Source organism: Poecilia reticulata, unplaced genomic scaffold (genome assembly GCF_904066995.2).
Source record: "Poecilia reticulata unplaced genomic scaffold, P_reticulata-male-v2 Scaffold_59, whole genome shotgun sequence".
Lineage (NCBI taxonomy): Eukaryota > Metazoa > Chordata > Actinopteri > Cyprinodontiformes > Poeciliidae > Poecilia > Poecilia reticulata.
The window spans coordinates 64,157-86,117 of NW_027675157.1; the positions used below are offsets into that span (position 1 = coordinate 64,157).

A 21,961-nucleotide genomic window follows, 5' to 3' on the forward strand; every position below is an offset into this window, starting at 1 on the left:
AAACCAGGGAGAAAACTAAAACATGCAGGATGAGTGCCGACTTTGTACACCCCTGTTATAGACTTTACTTTGTACATCCACATCAACATTAAAAACACTCAAAAAGAAATGTGTACAATACCATGTTTTAAGTTTTTAAGACTTTAGGTCATATTTACTGAACAAAATCTACAAACAATTCTGTTCTAAATTTCAAGACTTAATACAGACACAATACCTGACTGATGCAGTGACTCAATCAGCCTCACTTACTCTTTAACAGAACTTGACAAAAATGTGTCAGTAAACAGCCCAACATAAGTTTACATAAGTACTATATTACAACCACATTCATTTCAGTGCATGGACGAAAACAATATTACACATAAAACTTTGTAAAATGGTCAAACTTCAGTAAAAAAAGGAAAAGAAATTAATACTGTGTAATACAAAAAAGAAAAAGTAACATCATCGAAGGACTTATTCGCTGTCTGAAGGAAGTGGCAGTAGGGGGACAGCAACATGAGAGGATTTACTTGCAGGTTCCCAGGTATCATCCCAGATTTTTCAGCTAGAAAAGAACAGCAATAAAATTAGGATGTGGATTTTTTTTGTGCTGTAAAGTTCACAAATCTCTCTTTCTAAGTTGTGTACCTGACTTTAAAAGGAGATAATGTAGCCAAAGTATTTTCTCTGCCTACATCCACCCAAATGCCAGCTAGTACTTATATCTTGTTTTGTCCCAAAGATACAATATTATCTTGACTTATTAAGTGTTAAATGATAAACTGACTGTAGTCATTTTTACCACTACACAAACAATAAAAATTTCTCGTAGTACTTCAGTTTCTTAGAAAAGTCTAAAAATCAAAACAGAAAAAAAGTGACAGTTTCAGATTTAATTTCCAGCTTATGTGAATTATAAAAGGCACAGTGTTAAATAATGTGTTGAATCACCTTTAAAAAGTCCAAATATCAAAATCAGCATTCCTTTGCTGATAAGCGGCCTAATTATGATATTTGGAGTTCTATCTCTATATTTCTATGTTTCTGTGCAAATGCTGACTTTTTTGTATGAATTTGTTTCACCCAAAGATGTTGTGACTTATGTGGTATAAGTACTACTGATTCCTGTTGTGATGCCCGTTTTTGTCCTCATAAAAAAATAAAGACAAATATATTTTTTTTCTTGTTCCCAAGGGGAAAAAAAGGTTTTTATTGTTCAAACAAACTGAATTTGGTGGTACTCCTCAGAAAGGGAACTGGATATTGTTTGTCCTAATGTATTTGCAAAAAAAAAAAAAAAAAAAGGTGGAAAAATACTATCGGAGAAACTTGGTAATTTTCTCCAAGTTTCTAATTGTGGCTTTAATTAGGTCAGTAATTAAAGCCACAAAGTTTATGAGTAAACTTTGTGGCTTTAATTGTGCTTATTTTTTGCAGACCACCTCCCCACTTATCACCGCTCCCACCCCCACCTACTCATCTTCACGCGTGGCAATGTCTCTCAGTGTACCTAGGCATGTTTGACTGGAGTGGGGATATACTGTCACAGGGTGGATTAGTTAAATTTTTTGACTTACCGCATTAGTTCTACGCCCAGGGATTGTTTTTGTGTACTACATTTCCACCAACCTAAATAACAAGAAAAGGAAAAAAACAATAATAAAAAAAAGAAATAAAGTCAAAGCGTGTACACTTGAGAACTGAAAACTAGTGTGGTGACTGTCATATTTTATAATCCTTCTAAACTTTACACATTTTCTCAAATTAGTTTAACATTCATTTTAACCACTTTACAATGGCCACAGAAATGGAAACTAAGCCCAAAACAAGTTGTCTTTGCTTATAAACGGTCTCTATAGGTTTTCTGTTTCTGTGAGAATTTTGACATTTTAGGGCTAGACGCGAGTTCAGTTTTCTTCTGTGTTCGATTCCCGGCCAAGGGTCTTTCTGCATGGAGTTTGCATGTTCTCCCTGTGCATGGTGGGTTCTTTCCGGGTTCTCCGGGTTCCTCCCACAGTCCAGAAACATGACTATCAGGTTAATTGGTTTCTCTAAATTCTCCCTAGGTGTGAGTGTGTGTGCGTGTGTGTGTGTGTGTGTGTGTGTGCACGGTTGTGTGTCCTGGCTGTTTCTGTGTTGCCCTGCGACAGGCAACTGGCAACCTGTCCTGGGTTGCCACTAGGGACAAAGGTGTAAGAAAATGGATGAATGTAAAGAAAACAAAACTTACGCCACCCTGACTTAAGGAGACGGCATGGTCAGCAGGTGACATGAATGCAGATGACAAAGTGGGAGGAGAGGCAGCTGGAGAGATGCTTTGGGGTCTTTTCTTCTTCTGAAAAGACTGAGAGGATGGGACAACAGGAGGAGAAACAGATCCAGATCAAGCACTATCACATTATCTTCCTGGTTCTCTGGTGTCATCATTGGATGCTCCTCAGTAAGCAGTAAGCAGGCTGCTCCTGACCTATGGTCTCTGTCTGTTCAAAGATCAGGTTCTCAGCTCTTTACTACTCTTCATCTGGCTTGTAACAGCAATAAATAACATAAACAGGAGGAAAGAAATGTGCCTGTACTAATGCAAGTTCGTTTTTAATTCAAGTAAATGACCTAAATGCAATCAGTGTATTCAGACAGGGTTCATAAACAAAACTTTAAAGATCATCACAGCCTAGGGGCACTGATGTTTTTAGCAACCCTCCAATTTTACAAAGTGGCAACAACAAGCATGAATATGAAAACTATTATGTGACTCTATCATGGCTAATTAAACGTATTAAGAACAGGTACAGTGTACAGGTACAATTAGCCTCCTAGAGGCTAATTTAGCTAGCTTCCACCGCATATTTTCCGGCGAAAAAAATGTTACAAACGTGTCTTCAATCATTCGCATCACAGTCCTACTGCCATTAAGTCCTAAAACTACCATCAGTAACTTTATAACGTGACACTTTGGAGTTATTTTTGGTTTTAGAGTACAAAAACACTTTGACAGGTTCAGGTTTTTACTCACCGGAGTGTAAGTGTCGCATATGATGACGTCAGCTTATTCTTCTTCTTGGGTTTTTGCGGGATCCGTCCTTATTTTTATTATTTCAATCAAAAATATTAAAACGTTTACAGAACTGTTTAGCATGCAATCACAAAAGAAAATACATCTTAATTTTTTCTTAAATTTATTTGGGGTAAATCATTGATATCATACTCAATAAAAAGTTGGTAAATTAAAAAAAAGGCTTTTAAATCAAGTGCAGCCACAACAAAAACCCTCCGGTTTTATACTTTACTAAGTTATTTTAAAATACCGAATTATGACCGATGCGTCTTACATGTATTTGTTGTAAATATTCTTAATATCCTGTTCAAACTAGCACATAAATTGTAAATAAAGTTTTTTTTTAAAAAAAGCTAAAAAAAAAAAATTCTGTTGGCGACAAGCTGCTGATCACACCGATACGAATGGTTGATAACAACCTACTGAGCCTGCTAGTAGGCAGAGCAGGGACCAACTGAGGCTATTCTATGGGGCTGATAACCACTGATAATGGCCATTCTATGGGATGATAACATTCGAAGCGGGTGAAAATTGAATGCAGAGCCGCGAATTCACAGATAGTACATTTTTCACTTCTTTCGCTGAGTTAAAGCTTTTTTGGCTTTTTTACCTGCTGATCTCTTGAAAAATAAGATTTAGCTCTGATTCCAGTTTGAAACAGGTCAATCTACTGCTTCTCAGCATTTAGGAGCTGTCCAACATGTAATAGGTCTACGGTTGAAAGTTGAAGGTAAGTCTGTGAATTCACAGATAGTCAATTTTTCATTTCTTTCGCTGAGATAGTGTTTTTGGCTTCTTGCCTTCTGATCTCTTGCAACGTATGATTTAGACCTGAGTAAAGTTTGAAACAGTCAGATCTACTGCTTCTCAGGATTTCGGAGCTATCCAACATCTAATAAGGCTGAAAATTTAATGTAGAGCCGCGAATTCACAGATTGTAAATTTTTCATTTCTCTCGCTGAGTTAAAGCTTTTTTGGCTTTTTACCTGCTGATCTCTTGAAAAATAAGATTTAGCTCTGATTCCAGTTTGAAACAGGTCGAGCTATTGCTTCTCAGCATTTAGGAGCTGTCCAACTTGTAATAGGTTGGACAGCAACTTTCAGCCACTGAATGTGGCTGAAAGTTGAATGTAGAGCTGCGAATTCACAGATAGTAAATTTTTCACTTCTTTCGCTGAGTTAAAGCCTTTTTTTTTTTCTTTTTGCCTGCTTATCTCTTGATACTTAAGATTTAGCTATGATTCCAGTTTGAAACAGCCAGCTCCACTACTTCTCAGCATTTCGGAGCTATCAAACATTTAATAAGGTTGAAAATTGAATGTTGAGCTGCGAAATCATAGATAGTTCACAGACAGAAGACATGAAAGAAGACTTCCTGAAAAGGAAAACATGAAACTTGTGGATGTTATGATGCTAGAGTTCAGTGACATGATGAGGTTATAAAACTACATAAATAAGAAAAAAAGCTCTCAACAAATAAAGAAAATTTCTTAGTCATATTTTTATTTGTTGTCTGAAGTTTTCTCATTCAACTGAATGTGCTATTTTTTTCCAAACATTTTTTTTAATTATTGTATACTTAATTTCCTTTTTTCTTCCTATTTTTTTAAAACGGTAGTTGATCAAGTAAATCAGCATTCAGTCAGAACTTGGTGTTTTCTATTACATCGTAGCTTTTTATAAGTCTCTTTTCAACATTTGTATTCATTTTTACATGTTTAAAAATAGAAAATGTAAATACCAGGCTAGACATTCAATCAAAATACATTGTATACAGTGGAAGAAGATACTTTGTACTTTTTTCTCTCGAGTGTTTTGACAATATACTCAGATTCAGTATCTTTATTGCATAAACTTATTCATTAGTTGAAGGAAGCTTCTCATCATTAAGGTAATTTATTTTCTGTCTCTTTATTGTGATCACAAAACAACAGGGCAAACATACAATTTATATTTTATTTAAAAATTATAATAGCAGGACTGTAAAAATAAGGACAAGGAAGCAGGTAAAAAATACCATGACTATGTCAAATTTTATTCTGAAAGTCAGTGCTTTAAGTGGGCCGGCATGCATCAGTACGCAGTAGAAGCACTTTTAAATATTACCCCACAGTGGAATGGGAATTTTGGAAATGTTAAATGAGTCTTAGTTTTTCCATTGGTAATATAAATTTTATATGCCCATAATAGTAAAAACTCAAGTCTTTCACTTCTTTACGTCTTTAAGAAGCTTTTATTTTATATCTTGAATGTTTTTTTTGTTTAACACCATGAGGCTTTAAGATAATCAAAGTGGCTCCATTACACTTTGAAATTTGTTTCTTTCTCATTTCTGTACAATAATACCATTGATATATATGTGAATAGACAGATCTACCTAACAGCATGTCTTTTGTCCCACTTAAAGCACTGCTGAAGTATAACATAAACTGAGACATTCATCTGCTCCATTTCAATCTGCTATTAAAATCTCCACAAAACTTGTGAAGCTCAATCCATTTGCACACTTTTCTGACACTGTGTACTCCTGTTAATCCATAAAATTGCTTTCTCCTCTGACAACGAAAAGAAGAAGAGACAACTTTTTTATCAGCAGAGGAAAGACTTCCTTTCAAAAGAACATTTACATTAAGGTCAGTTCAGTCAGTGTCCTGCACATGCATTTTGTAGAAAACAAATTCAAACATAGCAACTTATGGCTCAGGAGCAAGAGACGGACACATGAAGGGGATGAGGTCAAACATTTTGCCTTTCCTTCAACTTGAAGTCATACAGAAGAGAGATTACTGCTGGAACTTATTGCAAAATTTAAAACTAAAAGTCCATTTTATCACAGATACGTTGATTTAAATGAACAATGACAACTGACCAGTGACTTGAAAATTCTGAGTCTAAATGAACAGTGATCATTTAATATATTAGATTATTATCAGGATGTCAGAGAACTTGCATGGGTCACACACACTTTTGGACAGCTTCACTGTATTTCTTCAGAAAACCAAACATAAGGTAAATTCACTTGACGTGAGGAATAAACTATAAAAAATGCTTTACAGTGATTTGGAAATAATGAGGTTCCATTATTTAAATATTTTTCCATTATGATAATTATAATCAAACATATATTATAGGTTAGCTCAAAGTAAAAGTTCATGGCTTATCTAATTCAACCTAATGGTTACCTCCTGAGAATTCTTTTTAAATGTTTTTGCACAAACACACATTTTAACACATAAAACTAAACACAAATACATTGAGCATAAATGTGAAATGTATAAAAGTTGGACAAAACACAAGCATGATGGGAATCTTGTAAACAAACTTACTCTTCTGAAATCTGCCTTCCTTTCACATCCCCTGATACAGCAGATGGTGAGGCTCTTTTTACAACCGACGAAGTTACAGAAGATTTTATCTTCTGAAACTTTGAACATTTTTTTTGACAGAAAACAATAAATGAAGCTAGGGCTGCACTTGTAAGTCACTACAATCTGAAATTCTTCCACCTTACTGAACTAACCAAGACATTTCTGACACATGACCAGGTGTTTCTTGGAAAGCAATAACCAAAAGCTAAACTTAGTTCTTGCATAGGCTTTTAAGTATGTTCAGTGCATGCTTTTGTTTAAAGTCTTTATAGATGCACTTATTGTTCTATTTGTGATCACAGTTTTAAAATTACATGCAGCAAAAATGATGTCACTGATGTTCAGATGTTTTTCTGCTTGAAGAAAATACAGAACAGTATTGTGAAATGAAGACATTCACTTGATAAATTTAACATAATAAGTTGGAACTTCCTTTTAGATCCTTTAGAAGGTGAAGCACATTGGAGCGGTCTGAAGGGGCAGCTCGATACAGCTTCGACTGAAATATCTACCCTCAAGACTTCAAGAAAGTTGGGCAGATCCAGATTAACAGCTTGAAATAATCAGAATATTCATCTGAAGTTAGCATCAATGATCTTGAAAATATATACAGCAGCATCATAGTATTTCACACTGTATGTCTGATTTTAATACAAAATATTCCTGAGAGTTGTTCTCTGTTGATTTAGTTAATTGCCATTTGTTATAACCCTCCATATAATACAAAGAAATATGCAAATATAACAGCAAAAATAAAATAACAGCAAAACCAGCAAAATCAATCTTTTATCACTTCATTTAGTTAGACTTGTTGCAAATCAAGTAAATGTTACTGTTTATGTTTAGCAGATATCATATAGTTTAAAGTTTGCAAACCTTAATGGAACTCCAGTTTCCAAACTGGAATCATTCCAGTGTCTTTCTGAAACTCAAAGTTTCATCTTGCTTGCAGATGTATGAACAGGTTTGCAATTATTCAAATACACAAAGGACACAAATTACTGAGTGTTTTCTTAGTATTTACCCAACCAAAATCAACCCTGATTTAAATATTTTAAGCGAAGATTTTGTATAACCTTCATTGCAAAACATTAGGAAATACTTTTATAGCAAGTTTACCAAAAGTACTAGAATTCTAGAAAGACTTCTATAGCCCTTAGCAAAGAAATATTTAACATAATTTCTTGTGTATTACTGTCGAGAGATTTTTAATAATTATTTACTTCCTTAGAGGAAAGCAAGACGTTGGGGAGGAAAATTTAGGTAAGATGTTTTGAAAGTTTATCTGGTGCAAAATAAAAGATATACACATGATAAAAGAACAAATAAAAACAAAACAGAATACTGAGACTATTTTCAGGTTCCAGGTCAATTTACCCCTTTGCCAATTTATACCTCAATCCATACACGAGGTGCCATTTTGACTCAGTCACCTGACATACCACTGACATACCACTCAGCACACCATTTCATTTACACAACCATTGGGTATCAGGTTATACTTCTAGGTAGTTAAATGTTCTGGTGAATTATAAAGAGAATTTTACATTTATTTGAATGTATTTATCTATTTTCCAAGGACTTAAAGAAACCTTAATAGAAACCTAGTTCTGATCCCCATTTGGGCTTGCTGATTGAAGTATCATTATGTTTCAATATTTTGATCAAATCAAAGTAGATTACTTCATGCAGACAGATATTTGTATTTTCTTACAGTAGATTAGGACTAGTCTTTGATTATGATTTCAAGTCATCAATGACTTGAAACCATTGGTGACATTCATTTCTATCCATGATGGGTAGAAATGAATGCATAGTATGAAATGTCCTGTGGTAGATACCCCGTTCTTATGAAAGGACCAAAATTACACATTATGCAAAGGCAAAGAGATGAATAGACCTGCACCCTCATTGTTGACATGGACTCTCTATTTCACTTTAAAGTTTCCGATAAATTTGCTATCATGACTCCAGAACAGCTCACACACAGCACCCTCAGACAAACCAAACACTACATGATACAGAACATATAAATTATACAAATCTTCAGGTGAAATTAGAGTATCAAATAATTCTAAAAATAAATGGCTCTCAATCTATTGTTCAATAAATCGTTCTCAATCTATCCAGAAGGTTGATGAAATGCTGTGGGTAGTTGGCCAAATCAATATCCTCTCAACTTATCAAGTTTTTTTGTTTTGTTTTTTACTCAACATTTCTGCCTCTATTATTATTGCACAATTTATTTTCTTATTAATTGCTGTACTTCAGTGAATTAGCAGCTAACAGACCCAACTCATTTTAGGAAAATATACTGTTGTCTTTTTAACACAATGAAAACAAATCAATTGGTTTCCACTCTGAGATGGTAACAAAGCAAAAAAAAAAACAAAGCTAGAATTTTCCATTTCCTCTAAAACATTTCACTCCCACTTCCTGACAGAGAGTTTTTGTTTGCACACAGAATATTCTCAGGTTCTTCAGTTGACTTCTTACACAAATTTTGTACTGTTTTTGGACTCGTTGCTTATTTACAAAATGTATTTATGATACACTTGTGCAAGTTATGCATAGCTTGAGGAAATTCATGCCTTTTTCAGGGAAAACCTAAGAGCAAGATCTGAATTTGAATGGAAACCTTACTACAATATAACTGCTTGTTTGACAATAAATAAAGGAGTTTCTCTGAATGTTGGGAATACATTTGTTTATTGGATAACTTAATGCCGTGAGTTCATTTCTAAGGTTTTTGTTATATTTTTTATTTGTATGTATGGATATCTAGACAAGTTAATGACCCTAGTTTATACACTGCCTGGCCAAAAAAATTCACATACTCTAATATTTGGTCAGATCGTCTTTAGCTTTGATTGCAGCACATATCCACTGCGGCATTGTTTTGATAAGCTTCTGCAATGTGACAAGATGTATTTCTATCCAGTGTTACAACAATGTTTTCACCAAGATCTTGCATTGATGATGGTAGAGTCTGACTGCTGTGCAAAGCCTTCTCCAGCACATCTCCATGGGATTAAGGTCTGGACTCTGTTGTGGCCAATCCTTGTGTGGAAATGATGTCTCATGCTCCCTGAACTATTCTTTCACAATTTGCCCCCCATAAGTCCTGGCATTACCTTCCTGGAATATGCCCCTCCCATCAGGGGTGATAGAATAACCTGGTCATTCAGTACATTCAGGTAGTCAGCTGACCTCCTTCTGTGAGCACATGCTGTTGCTGAACCTGGACCTGACCAACTGCAGCAACTGCCCCCACAGGCTTGTGCAGTAATTAATAGGCATGATGGTTAATTACTTCACTTCTTACTCTGATGCACCCACCACTCTGGAACTCTGAGTAAATTTGGACTCATCAGACCACATGACCTTCTTCCATTGCTCCAGAGTCCAATCTTTATGCTCCCTAGCAGATTGAAGCCTTTTTTTTCCAGTTAGCTTCACTGATCAGTGGTTTTTTTAAGGCTATAGATCTGTTCAGACCCAGTCCCTTGACTTCCTTTCATATTCTACGTGTGGAAATATTTTCACTTTTACTACATAGGCCGGAGTTTTACTGTTTTTCCTTGATTTCATTTCACCAAAACATTTACGTGATCGCCGATCACAATCATTCAGGATTTTTTTCCAGCCACATTTCTTCCTTGAAGACAACTGGTCTCCATTTTCCTTCCAGTTTTTAATAATGCGTTGGAAAGTTCTTAACACAGTTTTAGTAGTTTAAGAAATCTCCTTAGATGTTTTCGCTGTGTGATGCATGATTTGACCCTTCTCAAACAGTCGTCTTTTCCACGACCACAGGATGTGTCTTTAGACGAGGTTGTTTAAGAAATGAAGGCTAGATGTAAATTCAAACAGGAAAACTCTTTAGCCTCACCTGTGTCATCCAATACCAGGTGGATGACCTGTGTCATCCACCTGCGATGACACAGGTGACATTGCAGGTGTCACCTGTGATGTCACAGGTGACACCTGTGACATCACCTGTGCGATGACCTGCAGGTCATTGCAGGTGGATGAGGCTAATAGGCGTGATTCTATGCCTATTAGCATAGAATCACACCTGGTCATAGCCAGTCATCATTCAGTCATCCGTTGATAAGGATCTTCATCCATGATACCATCTGCTTTCCAGCCGTGGTCAGCCCACCTCCACCCCTTCTCCACCTCTCTACTCCTGGTTCCTTCAGGCTACCTCCACCACCAGTGTATGAGCCCCCGGGGGAAGACGTCTCAAATCATCATCGCTAATGCTCGTTCAAGCTTATCGCAGTTCACAGTACAATGTCTTCTGCCAGGGTCCGAGCGCCAAGGAACTTTAATTTATTTAAGTCAATAAAACGTTCTATTTGCTATTTTTCTCTGTGTGAGTCTCTCCAGTTTGAAATGAGAAGCAACTCATTGCAGCAGTAAATAACTTGTTGCCAGCTGAAACATAATTGCCCATGAAGTAATTATCTTATAGGAGGCTCGTATCTGTTTGCTTAGTTAGACCTGTTTGCAGGTGGTGATTGTTTTTTTGTGGCCAGCAGTGTACTTTGGCAGTGAAACTGAAGGACTGGAAAAGTATTTGAACTAAAAGTTTCAAATGTTAATACTATGCCAGCTTTGTGACCTAGATTTGCCTAAAATATTGCCTACATCTGTGTGTTAGTTCTTAATTCAGGGTCTTTTCTTATGCTACTTGCATAACATATATTATTGTTATTATTGTACTCAAGTTATTAATCCCAGTTCCTGACAAAGACATATAAAGTCAAATAAACAAACAGAAAAGTTGTGGTGGGAAAATTCCCTTCGGAAATGCATGGAACAGGTTAATACCATAGATAGCAGGGTCAGACAGAAAGATCCACATAATGGGACAGCAGACACTTTCAGCTCAGATTCTCAGAATCAGTGATAGCACAGTTTAGTTTAAAATAATATCTTTGCATCCAGTTACTGGCACAGGCACATACAGCTGCCATTGTATAGTCCAAAGTTTGAGTAAAAGCTACAAGAAGGAAAAAAGGAAGAACTGCTGTGGGGAGGAAGTACAAAAGCAGCCATATTGGAAATAGTATGAGTAACAGAAGAAGGTACTAGAATATTCTAATATACCAGAACATATATTTGCATTTTTTAAAAGGGTTTTCATGTATGATGTAGCTATTTTTGTAGCAAGCACAGAATTTTTTGAGTATAGGGATCTTACTACATCCAAAAATGAATGTTTTGTCAGTACAGTCTGTGGCATTTAAACACAGTTTAAAGTAAACACACTTAAATTTTTAGAATTATTATTCATAAGGAGAGATCAGAGTGGCTTGCAGGAGTCATGCAAAATATTCATGCTGGTAAACAATGTCTTGAAAAGTCATTGTCATTTCTGTTTCTAGAATAGCTTAGCAGAGATGTTCTAATATTGCTGACAACCTGCTGTCTTAAAGTTTATCTTCTTTCACATTCCGGGAGGAGCATGGTCTGCAAGATCTCTGTTCCTCTTCATTTGAAAAAAAGGACACAGAAGTGCTTCTTCATTCATTATGTCTCCAGAAAGTGCTGTTTTCAGTAGGATATATATTTTTTCTTATTCTAACAGCAAGTTGTGGGGTTCAAGGCAAAATATGCATTTTTTTCTAAAATTACTAAGTGGAAAAATATATAATATTTCACCCACTGACCTATTCTCTGGATTTTATTCATTCCTCTGATTGCATTTTCCTGTTTTAAATTGTTTCAATTCATGCCATGCAACATTTCCTGGAGATGAGGAGCAGCTTCAATGCTGAGTTGCAGAGAAGATAGTGGAGGTGGTATGGAAAGATATCATAATGTTGGAAAAAGCAAAAATGATCCAGTTAAATCTTAATCCTCATTGAAAGACTCTTGCTTGTTATGATAATTTGAATGAGTTCCTGCTTGTACCATCTGATTTGTCCATCCAAGTGTCTTTCTTTGGTTAAATTTTGTCAAAGTTTTTTGAAAATGGACATTATTAGGACTTTAGGGACATGTCATGAAGACATTCAAAATATCAAGTTTGGAGAGATGGCTTGTATTTTCTGAAACCTACTAGACTTCAGCGTTTTCTTCTAGGTCCGGTAGCTGAGTACAGATCAGTTGGGAGTGGAGCAGCAGGAAGCTTAGCTCAGCTTTTATTGTCCTCAGTGGAGCTGAACTGATCCAACAGCTACAGAAAAAAAAAGATATGATGGGGATCCTTCAAACAAAATATGTAATCTGTAAAGCAATAAATATATGGAGCTGTGGAAATAGTGACCTCCAGACCCAACACTCATGATATTCATTTGTGAAGCTTCTTCTGTGCTTCGTTTGCTTTAAAAGTGGAGGAAGGATTTGAAGGGCTCATACCTCTTTTCTGTAGAATATGATAATGGAAGTAGTGAGAAAGTAAAAGTCCATTTTTTCACCTTGATAATTTTTCAGTTTCTGCACTGAACATATTAGGAAAAAAGTCGAACAGCAGCACTTGAGATATTTACTGTTGTCCTCTTCATGATGAGAAAGTGTTGGTTGAGTTAGAAGCTCAGCACTGCAAGGAAAGATGAGAAAAAATATTTCAGCATCCAAAGATTATAAGCAATAATGCTTGATCCTTCAAACACCAGACTATGGTTCCCATTGCCATTTTTAGTGGATGGGTAGTCATTGATAGTTCAAAAGTCTAATAGTTAATATTTTTTATAAATGATTTAATACATTTTATTGTTTATTGGATTTTTTTTTACACAGAATGAATACCATCCAGGTCTGGTGTAAAGAAAGGTCAGGTCAGGTCACTAGTGATGATGCAGGTGGGTAAAATAATGTTTTGGTTTGTTTTCACTAACATGGCGACTTAAAATGGTTGAGTTGGCAGCACCAACCTTTACTAATATCAAATAGATTGTGACTTATAACAGCATTTTATTTTAAAAGTTAAACACTATCAGGAGCATTGGAAAGCAATGTTGGAGCTATGTTTTCCTAAGGTTTCATATCTATTGGAACAAAAAGCACACAGAAGGATAGAAACCAAAATCTCGAATTGGCCTTGAGTCACAGAGAGCAAATGAAACTAAATGCCTGAAACGGCTCTGTTCTACCTACCAGATGTAGGATGTTTGAAGCAGCTGGTGCAGCCTTCACCAATCAATGTTTCTATGACTCCATCTAATCCTAAATCCACAGTTGACTGGCAACATGGTCAACTGTCATTTAGACCCAGAGAGCCAAAAAGCAGGGGATTTAGGAGAATCAGTGAGCAACATTGCAATTATTTTATCCACCCTCACATAAAGAAGTTTACTGTTTTATTTCCCCTGCTGTTAAACTAATATCCAGTAAGAAACCACATAACATGCAAGTCTTTTTGCCAAAAGCAACAATACTAAATTAGATTTGTTTTCTTGCCATATATAGATGTAGACAAATTTAGATGCATGAAAAAGCATGAAAGTAAAATATTTTATTTAGAATCTTTTATTGCAGCAGCATAATCTCAACACCCAAAGGAAGAATCCAACCTTTTTGAAAGAGTACATTTGTTTAGTGGTGACAATAATCCTATATTAACAAATAATACAGTGATACTTTGTAAAAACTTCCTTTTCCAAACAGGAGAAGTAACATTTTTTCAGAGTGAGGGGTCTCTGTGGTCCGGGTTTCTCCTCCTCAGATTGCCCTGTGTATGAATGTTGCTAGAAATGAACTCGCCTTGCTTTAATATAAATAAGCATCCTTTTTTTTTTAAAAAAACAACTTTTTTTTGCTGATACTGATTTTAAATGTAACTACTTGTAAATGAAGCAGAAAATAGCTGCATCTTTAGCTGCAAAGTAAAAGATTGTAACTGTCAACACATTCACTTATGTTCTCTTGCTCGTGTGTGTGTCTGAGTTCCAGAATAACAATTAATAAGCAAGTAGGTCATGTAACATGTTTTTAAGGGATTCAGTGTTTTCTTGAGAAAGTAAAACTCTTTTTTTTCCCTCTTGGTCTTTCTTTCAGTTTCTACACTGAAAATATTAGAGTACAAAACAAATATTTGGTTTTAATCAAATGTTAAAACCAATTATTTCTGAACACAGATCCCCTCCCAGTTACTTTCCTCCCCCCAATAAATGTAATTAAAGGTTGGAATCTTCTTTTTTCTACAGGCTGATATTATGCAACTACAGCAAAATATTAATTTATTTTAAGGCTGTTTCACATCTTTATCTACTTTATTCAATAACACTCTTTTTAAATTCCTTTTGTAAGGATGACCAAATGAAATGCAAGCCACAGGTCAGTGGTTGCTAGGCTTCAAAGATGCTGCTGGCAAAGAGTCCATTGTGATATTTACAATGCTAAAAATTATAGAAAGACATTTTTACTTTACCACAGGCATTCAGCTTTCAAATAATTCCCCTAAATTTGTGCAAGATTGCAAGAAAGAAAATTGATTCCTCTTAATATGTAATTTCCAATGTAAAAGTTGTCTCTGTGTGTGTGTGTGTGTCCTTTGTGTCAGTACAGTAAAATTAGAGACATTAGTATGACACTCCCACAGCAAACCCAGCATGCAAGTACACTATAAACAAAGCTTGACTATGACACAGATTACGTCTGGTTAACCCACAACAAGAATTCAAATGCAGAAGTCATTGAGGAGGCTGCGCAGTTCTCTGATGAAACAAATAGCAATTGGCAATAAAGTTCAATCCATAAAATTGTTAAATTGTCAGAGTTTAATTTTTAAACCAGAGGACTGCAGCCAACCAGGACCAAGTTGAAGTCCAGAAAAAAGAAAGAACAAACAAACAAACAAACAAACAAACAAACAAACAAACAAACAGTAGTGAACCTCTGTTGGTGTTTCCCACAATTCTTGTTCAGACCTCACAGACAGTTTTAGCTGCAATCCATCAGTGATCATTAATTTGATTTTGTTACAGTTAGTGTTTGCTCACATGACATTCTGCAATCAATCACCCTGCACCTGTGTGAGATGGAAAAAGCTGAAGTGGAGTTTGGAAAGGCAGTTTGGCCCTGATGAGGAACAAACAGAGGCTATCAGAAAGAAAAGAACTATGAAACATAAAACAAAATGAACGGAAAAGAAAGTGTTACAGCGATACACAACCACAAACACGGGGTGAGGACAAACAACACAAACAATGCACAATACAACTGTGGAGTTCACATTCTTACATGATGAAGGGAATTTTCCTTTGTTTCTTTCTGTCCTCCATCATTTCATCACACTTTTCTGTCTTGCCCAGAACTTTTCCTTCTCCATCTCCTCTCTTCGATGTTGCTCAGTTGATAGACTACTCAGAACACATCATTTAAAGCACTTACACCTCTTCAATAACATTTCACTCTACTTTTTTCATCAGTTTATTTTCTTTTCCTGTCTCCTCCTCAGTTAAATCCCCTTTTAAGTCAGTTTTTTCTATTCATATGCAAAAAGTAGTTCATTTAGCCATTTTATGTAAATGCACTATGTGCATAAAAGGCTGGTGTCTCACAAAAGTGATTTTCTATTATTTGGGATGTGAAGGCAAGGGGACGTCACAAGGAGCAAGGAGCCAGGATACATAGTTGAATAGTGAATGTAAAATAGCATTTTGGAGCGAGGTGTGCATGTGGTAGAAACATGCACAAAAGAGTTAATTTCTTCTTCTCCAGTCTTTTTTCTATACATACATAAAGTTGGAAAACATCGCAGAAAGGAATCACAAGGAAATTATTGGAAAATAGATACCTGAGTTGTCAATGAATGAAAAAAAAAACTGAAAGGGAAAGAAGCTCAACAAACTAATGTCAAACAAAAACATTTCATAATTTGTCTTCTTAGTTAAATTCTGTCTCTTATACATACTCACTTCTGGAATATGAATTAAAAGTTAAATTACAATTGCGGCAAAATATTAGTGAATAGTCATACACTAATACAGTATTTTCTGCATTAAAATAATAAAAAATGTAATTTTTCTTACAGATGCTTTTATCTTCTGCAGTTTAAGTGAAACCACAGACACCAGGGCATTACAGAATAACTGTTAGAATGATGTGTCCAAACTATGAATACAGAAACTTTGGTGAGAACCAGTCTTGGAAAGAGAGAGTTTTCTTTTTACACTTGCAGCAGAGGAGTTGAGATAATTTTTTTTTTTTTTTAGTTTCACTGAATTTGTTTAACTTCTGCTTCTACTTGCATATATCTGAAAAATACATAGCTTTCACAACAGCTCTTGAATAGAAAAGCAAATAAAAATGAAGTATCTCAACATCTATAACAAAGCAGGTTCATAGCAGTTACTAGAAATGGCTCCCCTTCCCTTCCTGAAAAAATAATCTGTCCCTCCCTCACCCATCCCCATTACAGTAGCGAGGTTCATCTGTTCCCACCAACATATATCATTTCAGCCCCTCCTGTTTCCTCCTGCATTCACTGAGATTACTGTAGCTTTGTTCTGCATGCCAACGTATGCTATGTGTATGCGTCCAGACGCACACACTCTTAGAGCAGTCTAAATGTTTTATATACATTGCTTATGTTTTAAACTTAAATACATTATTCACATATCTGTACTTGCTGCTTGCGTTGGAAGACCATGCAAATTATCTACATATTTACAGGGTTGTGACAAGCAGAACCCTCAGGTCAAGTGACTGATGCAGTCATAAGGAACATTTGACCGTAAAGAGACAATGAAGAGTGGGAATTGTATATGTCTGTTTATAACATACAATGTATATAAAAAAGTTACATTTTTTCTTGCACAATTTCTCTTATTTAATCATATGATGCAACTGGCTGTGATGCTATTTTAATGAATGCATGCAGCATTGGGGGGTCCCTGTTTCTGCTTGTAGTTCCATGTTTTCTAATGGAATATTTATTTGTCAGTCAGTGTTGAATTAGTTGCCCTTTAACATTTAACTGTCCTCTGCAACAAAGTCTGTAGCTTTTTTAGGTTGTATCTTTATAATTAGACATGAACTCATTTTCTTCACATGTTGAAATCACATTGTAGCCGTAGCTCTGACCTCAGTATGCAGCTTTAACTGGATTTTAAAGATCTGCATTTAAATGCATTTAATAAAAGCTCTGCTTTAATAAATTCATTCAAGCTCTTCATTTATCAAATCATCCTAAACTCAGGTGTCAATAAGGAAGAAATTTGTATTTATTTAACTGTTTTCATAAAATTTGAGTTATATATATATATCCATCCATTTTCTTTACACCCTTGTCCCTTAGTGGGGTCGGGAGGGCTGCTGGTGCCTATCTCCAGCTAACGTTCCGGGCGAGAGGCGGGGTTCACCTGGACCTAGACAGGTGGCCAGCCTGTCGCAGGGCAACACAGAGACAAACAGGACAAACAACCATGCACACACACACACACACCTAGGGGCAATTTAGAGAGGCCAATTAACCTGACAGTCATGTTTTTGGACTGTGGGAGGAAACCGGAGTACCCGGAGAAAACCCACGCATGCACAGGGAGAACATACAAACTCCATGTAGAAAGACCCGGACCGGGAATCCTCCTTATTCTCTCTCTCCCAGAACAGCATAAGAGCATGAGTGATCAATGTAAGAGCAGGAGTCGGGGCAGCTCAGCTTCCTTCCATCACCATTACTTCATAGCCTGTTGCAGAATTTCTGCACAACAATCTTGTGTAAAAAGTGTAACCTAGACAGATTAATCCCAATGAATGCCAAAGTAAACGTGAAAACAATTATCTCTTGGTGTCTTTCTTTAAGACTAAAAAAGCAAAAGAAACAAATCCAGGTTGGAAAATATGGATGCATCATTGTTGAGAGGTAGATGCAGGTCAGGGCAAACTCTGCTATCCTTTTAATCTCAGCCATTTTTCAATATTCCTCCTCGTTGTTCCCTTCTTCTTTTCTGGTATTTGGCGTCTGCTCTTCTACCATGGGCTGTCACTCCAGTAGCCATTCATGGTGCCTCCGACTAAGTGGTCGCAGCCGAAAAAAAAGACAAGATGGACAGACAAAAGAGGGAGGGTAGGGTTTGGGGTAAAGTTTGGGATAAAAACAGGGAAAGACAGAGAAGCCAAAAAGGGAGAAAACTAAAAATACTGATTCTTTTTGCAGATTCAAGTAGTAATGCTATGGATGGCAATGGCGGTAAGTGAAATGTCAATCAACTCAGACCTGAGGAAAACCCAGCTTCTCATCCTGATGCTGAGCTGCATGTACTGAACACATAACATAAAGTCAGTTAAAGTCAAGGGTAACCAGGGCAACCACTGGCTTCTGTTGTTAACGTCCAACCTCAAGCTGATGGCTCCAACACAGGATCTGTCCTGAACCACAAATCTAGACTCTGCTTACACTGCCTGGCACTGAAAGTGTTAAACTACAACACAAAACAGAAGATGTAAGAGAGTACTTCATGAGAAAACTGATCTCCTTGTTGCTTGTTTTAACCAAAACTATACTTTGTCCCCAAACTCACAAACTGACCAATTAACTTTAAACATTACTTGATTTTATAAGATTTTTCATATGGCAATACATCTTGGATTAACAGCAGATTGACTAATACCATCTCTTTATACTGTATGAAAGATCCATCCAGGTGATGACATCCTGACTCTTTAAAACCTAAACTAATCATTGTATGACAAATCAAGGTTTACAAAGAAATAATACCAGCAGGTTTTACAGCTCAGTGTATGGAGGAGAGCTCAGGTGAGAGGACAGCAGATGGTGGCTGAAGTTCTGGAAGAAATCTGTTGTTACAATGAAGGCCGAGCTAAACATGTTCATATGTTGTGATCACGTTTCCCCAAGTGAATAAAATGAATGTTACATGCACCAGCTCTACAGTGTTAATCCCTTTTGACAGTGATTCCCAACAACAATTGTCTTGTGACCCTTTAGAAGAAAAAACATAATACCCTTGCTTATTAATCATTTATTGCTTGATTCAATATGGAATCTTTGTAAAACGTCACATGACTAACAATATATTAGTTTCTATAACTTCTAACTCAGAGATATTTTACACCCCTCAGAGTTTGGGACTCTAGAGAAGCAGCTATCAAGTACATCTACAGAGGAAATGGGGAGGAAGTAGAAGCAGAGCTCAAGTTTGTGGTGGAGGCTTTTAAGTTGATCAAATCTCTCTCTGGCCTCTCAGTTTACAGCAGTTTTATATTACAAGGAAAAAATGTACTCTGCCAGCTAGCTGTTTTTAAGGTGCTGAGTTTTGAGGATGTATGACTAAATGCTTTTACTTTATTTAGTTTACTAACGGGAATTCTATATGCAGTAATTTCAAGAACGCACAGTTTACATACCATAGTTATTGTGTTTGCTGAAGTTTTAGCAGTATTTTTCTTCACAGCTACTTTTTAGTATTTAGTTAACACATTAAAGTGACAGGGCAATCAGCAACAGGCAAGGATAGGGTAACTAGACAACTAAGTTATTCTCAGTATTAACTAACCAAGAACCGTTAGTAGGTAAAGTGTGTTTGTGGAAATTGTATTTTCAAATACAATTGCAAAATGTAATTTTTTGTCTTAGATTTAGCTAATCTCTACAATTAAGGATTTCTGAAGAAAATGTTTTAGAGAATGCAATGAAGGACAAAAGAACAGCTTATAAATTATTATAAGCTTATAAGCACTTCTTCATTGTTATTGCTTTTGTGTTATTTGCATGTAGTCTTTTCTTTTTGGGTGAGCTACAAGATGGATGGGATGGGGGAGTGACATCGCCTGAGGCCAGACGGCTCAAAGGTCTCGAAGGTGGAGTTGGTGATTGGAGTGAGTCGCAGTGGACCCCCCGTCATCCCGGAAATGTTATTTAGGCTGCGTGACTTCTCATAACCTGTGACTACATGACATGCACAGGCCAAAAGGTAATGGTTAAATCAGGGTGAAGATGATTCACAACAGATATCAGAAGGTGAGGGTGTTAATTATATACAAACAGTTTGGAATGGAAAACCACAGATAAATAATAATGTTTTCATAGATGTTATGTTATGACAGCATTGCACATCAAATACAGCAAGAATAAACCATTTGTTAGAGTCAGAAACATATTAAAATGAAATAAAGTATAAAATCAATAAAAGTAATCCCAAAGAAACCCAATGCGAAACACATAACACATGTTCCAGAGTGAAAGAAGGATTTTTGAAAGAAAGACAGATGGATGGAGGGACAAAGATGGAGAGACAAACACAGACAGACAGAGACAGGACAAGCTGTCAGTTGCCATTATATTACTGAACTAACTGGAGGTGGCACACTGCTGACCAAACAAAATATTTATGTTGAAGTGGGGTTTTGCATTGTACAACAAAATGTTTTAAGTAACATATTTTAACATATTTTCACTCTACATCCTCTATATTAGTTTAGATTCTTAAGAAAACTGTAACAACACTTTAAAAGGAAATCATATTGAGCAAAACACAAACATTCTTTACAAATTTTTGTAGTGGCCAAAAGAGTTCCCAGCTCTTTTGTCCACTACAAAAGTTGGAAGAACTCGCCCTGAAAAACACAAATCAAGACGGAAGTACAGATAGAGAGACAGGAAGACAGACTGACCATCAAACCAATTACAGGCTTGCAGTAAGCAATATTTTTGTCCTGCATCTGATGATCATGTTCAGATTAACTGTCATTAGAACATTTTAAAGGCACATTTAAAGCATCACACATTTTGATTTCCAGAAAATGTCAAAACTACTCAAAACAAAGATATGAGTGAGCAATGCTTGATTTTCAAAATTCCTTACAGTTTTCTGATTTACATTTCATGTGTTTGTTTCTTATGAGCAAACAAGTTCAAGAGGACTTCTTAAAAGTGAAACTTATTAGTTAAGTTTACAATACAATGTTTGGGCATAAGTTTGTCTCTTCAATTTAAAGCCATTTTAGTCAAGGAAGTACAGTTTTAAGAATTGTATGCATTTGGCTGTTCATGTGCAAAAAGCATTTCTGAAATAAAGAAAATAAATAACCAAAAACAATGAACGGTGAAGACCAATTTTGAATTTGTATTGCTTGAATTGTAAAAAAACTGACTTGTTCAGATGAGACTTGAAAACGGTTTAGTTTCAAACACTCTATTCCTGTTTCAGGAGGCAGCGCAAGTAAGAACAAAAAAAGTGTTCCATTTGGTCACATTCTGTTGAATCATACACAAATTGTGGTTGAACTGAATTGTATCAAATCAAATATGTGACTACTGTTCATATATTGGATTATTGTTAAGCAGAAATGTCTACATACATTAAAGACAAAAGAGTTTCAGACTGACTCGAGTTGCCCTTAAGTTGGAAAAAAATGAAAGATTTCAGACTCGCAAACTTTTGAGGCTTGACTCTGACTGTTGGTCTGAGATAAAGACTCGGACCAAAACTTTTTATGTCATGTAAAGAAGACTGAAATGAAGCCAATATGTGAGCTGTAGACTGCTCATCTGGCGCATGTTTTACTGTGAAAGGATGATGGTGTTATTGGACAGTAACGCTGGTAGAATATGGAAATTAAAGGTTCATAGAAA

General features: G+C 36.0%; 1 long non-coding RNA gene across 2 annotated transcripts; it reads right to left on the reverse strand.

Moving 5' to 3' along the window:
- Window positions 1-446: 446 nt before the first annotated feature.
- LOC145550500 (uncharacterized) lies at window positions 447-20,386 on the reverse strand. 2 transcript variants are annotated; one of them, XR_014086389.1, is made up of 4 exons: window positions 15,604-20,383; window positions 2,216-12,961; window positions 1,563-1,614; window positions 447-550 (listed from the first exon to the last, which is right to left on the reverse strand). It is a non-coding gene; the product is annotated as an uncharacterized LOC145550500 (long non-coding RNA). The 2 variants fall into 2 exon arrangements; XR_014086388.1 differs by having other exon boundaries at window positions 1,563-12,961; window positions 15,604-20,386.
- Window positions 20,387-21,961: the final 1,575 nt, after the last annotated feature.